At 39.2% G+C, this 3,105-nt stretch overlaps 1 non-coding gene across 1 annotated transcript; it reads left to right on the forward strand.

Moving 5' to 3' along the window:
• The first annotated feature begins 1,672 nt into the window (after window positions 1-1,672).
• On the forward strand, window positions 1,673-1,779 carry LOC138872242 (small nucleolar RNA R71). The gene has a single exon (XR_011400710.1). It is a non-coding gene; the product is annotated as a small nucleolar RNA R71 (small nucleolar RNA).
• The last annotated feature ends 1,326 nt before the right edge of the window (window positions 1,780-3,105 follow it).

Below are 3,105 nucleotides of genomic sequence, written 5' to 3' on the forward strand. Positions count from 1 at the left end.
GTTTAGATACTCGTCACCATGCCTATACGTCGTACTCAACAAATAATACGTAGCAAATAGGACACAACTCCTAATCCCTCAAGCTAAGGTTAGACCAAACACTTACCTCGATGCCACAAGCACAATTCAAGTCTCAACTATCGCATTACCGCTTGATTCCACCACCAATTCGCTCGTATCTAGCCACAAGTTACTTAATTATATCAATAAATGCTAAATGAATCAATTCTTTTCTAAAGTTTTTCCCAAAAAGTTAAAAATCGCCCCCGGGCCCACATGGTCAAAACACAAGGTTCGAACTAAAACCTGATTAACCATTCCCCCACCCAATTATATAATTTGTATTGAAATCGTACCTCAAATCGAGGTCCAAATCCCCAAAATTTGAGAAACCTAGGTTCTACCCAAACCACCCAATTTTCCCCATGAAAATCATTGATTTTGAGATGAAATCATGTGAAAAGATGTTAAAGTTTGAAGAAAACTAGTTAGAAACGACTTACAATTGCTTTGGAGAAGAAATTTTCTTTGGAAAATCGCCCAAGAGAGTTTATGTTTTGAGAAGATATGAAAAATGGTTCAAATTGCGTCTAAGTGTGAATTTACATGTTGCAGGTATCGCAATTGCGAACCCAGACTCTGCTATGCTCGCATTTGCTAAGTGACTTTCGCATTTGCAAAGTTACTTTTGCGATACATATGTCGCATTTGCGACGATTGGCTAACACTAGGGGCATCGCATTTGCGATGAGTTCCTTGCATTTGCGAGGTTAAGCTATCTTGGGCTCTTTCGCATTTGCGACATAGCCTTCACATTTGCGAGCCAGGCTTCGTTTTGCAGGCCTGCAACACCCCAGTTCAGATATGCAACACCCTAAGTCCAAATTCCACTCCGTGGTCTATCCAAAACTCACCCGAGCCCTCGGAGCTCCAAACCAAACATGCACCCCAACCTAAAAACATCATACGGACTTGCCCGTGCATTCAAATCACCAAAATAACATCAACAACTATGAATTTAGCATCAAAATCATGAAATTACTTAAGAACATCAAATTTTCCAATTTTTCTCAAGTAAGGTCCGATTCACGTCATTCCAAGTCCATTTCTTACCAAATTTCACAGACTCAACTCAAATCATATATAAGACTTGTACCGGGCTCCAAAACCAAAATACGGGTCCGATACCTATGGTCTCAAACATGAATTCGTTTCTTTACTTCATAATTAATTCGGTAAAAAAATCTCTTTCAAAAATTCATTTCTGGGGCTTGGGACCTCGAAATTTGATTCCGGGCATACGCCCAAGTCTCATATTTTTTCCTATGGACCCTCCGGGACTATCAAATCACGGGTCCGAATCCGTTTACCCAAAATGTTGACCAAAGTCAACTTAAATTCATTTTAAAGTCAAAATTCATCATTATTTTTACATATTTTCACATAATGGCTTTCCGGCCACATGCCCGAACTGCGCACACAAATCGAGGTGAGATACAAAGAGGTTTTTTAAGGTCTCAGAATGCAAAATTTATTTTTAAAACAAGTGATGACCTTTTGGGTCATCACAGTGGTCTTTCTTATTACAGAACCCCCTACAGTTGCATCAATCACATTTCTAGCAGAGGGTTTTAACCCATGATAAAAAATATATAGTTGCATATGTTCTGGAATCTCATGGTGTGGACATTTTCTTAACATTGCTTTTAATCTTTCCCAAGCTTGATAAACTGACTCAGTGTTAGTCTACAAGAAATTAGAGATGTGTTGTCTTAACTTTGTTGTTTCAACAAGTTCCAGAAAGTCAATTAAATGACTGTATGGATCTTCACTTGCATCTCCAGTGAAGATGCAAGACTGTTGAATTGTTTGAATCAGGCCAGTCCTGATTTCAAATTTGTTGGTTGCCACTGAAGGTTTTCTAACACTAGATTCACAGTTGAAGCGGTCAGGTCTAGCATAATCCCTTAGGATTCTGTTTGCTGGCCTTGGTGCTACTTCATCAAATTGATCCTCCACATGGACTGGTGGTTGAATGTCTGCTACTCCTTGATTCTCTATTCCTTCACGATCTATGCTTTGAGAAGATGATGTTTGTATTTTCCTGCACAATCGAAGAAATGTTTCAATTTCTGGATCGTAACTAGCCAACTTTTTTGTAAAAGAGCGGGTCATAAACTACTTAAAATTTTAAAGAGAAAAAAAATAACAATAGTTTCTAAAGTAGTACTAGCAGTTAATAAAGTAAATAAAGAAAATTTAAAGATAACAAAAATAAATAGAAAAAAGTACGATAATATATATTAAGTATAGGTAAAGCTAGTACTAGTAAATAATAGTAATTAAAGATTAAATTAGAATAGTATTTGTAGATAAAAGTACTAGTAATATTATACTAAATGTTCTAAAGGAAAACTAATGATAGAAGTAGTAGGAAGTACTTAATTGTAGATAGTGAAAATACTGCGATAGAACCATCTCAACTCTCCTGTCCACATTGGCCGCCTCCTAAAAAGAAATCTCACTCCCCATCTTCTTGGCCATCTGAAGTCGAATAGGCTGGATAAGTCCCTCAATGAACCTCCTCACCCTCTCTCTCTCTCGGTGGGAAGTATTATAAGAGCATGACGAGTGAAGTCGATGAATCTGGTCTCGTACTGAGTAACAGTCATAGAACCCTGCTGGAGACGCTCAAATTGCCTCCAATAGATCTCTCTATGGGTGATAGGGAGAAACTTCTCCAGAAATAGCCGAGTAAACTACTCCCAAGTTAAAGCTGGTGATCTGACTGGTCTAGCTAAGCAATAATCTCTCCACCAAGTCTTGGCGGATCCAGACAAGTGGAAACTAGCAAAGTCGACCCCATTGGTCCCACTATCCCCATGTTCCTGAGAACCTCATGACAACTGTCTAAATAATCCTGGGTAGCCTCAGAAGATGTACCGCTAAAAGTAGTAGTGAAGAGCTTGGTGAACCTGTCCAACCTCCACAAGGCATCGACAAACATAGCTGCTCCATCACCGGTCTGAGCTACCACACCCCACTGAACTGCTCCAACTGGCTGAGCAGTTGGAGTCTAAAACTGGGGAGACACCTGCTCGGTAG

This window comes from Nicotiana sylvestris, chromosome 6, assembly GCF_000393655.2.
Source record: "Nicotiana sylvestris chromosome 6, ASM39365v2, whole genome shotgun sequence".
Lineage (NCBI taxonomy): Eukaryota > Viridiplantae > Streptophyta > Magnoliopsida > Solanales > Solanaceae > Nicotiana > Nicotiana sylvestris.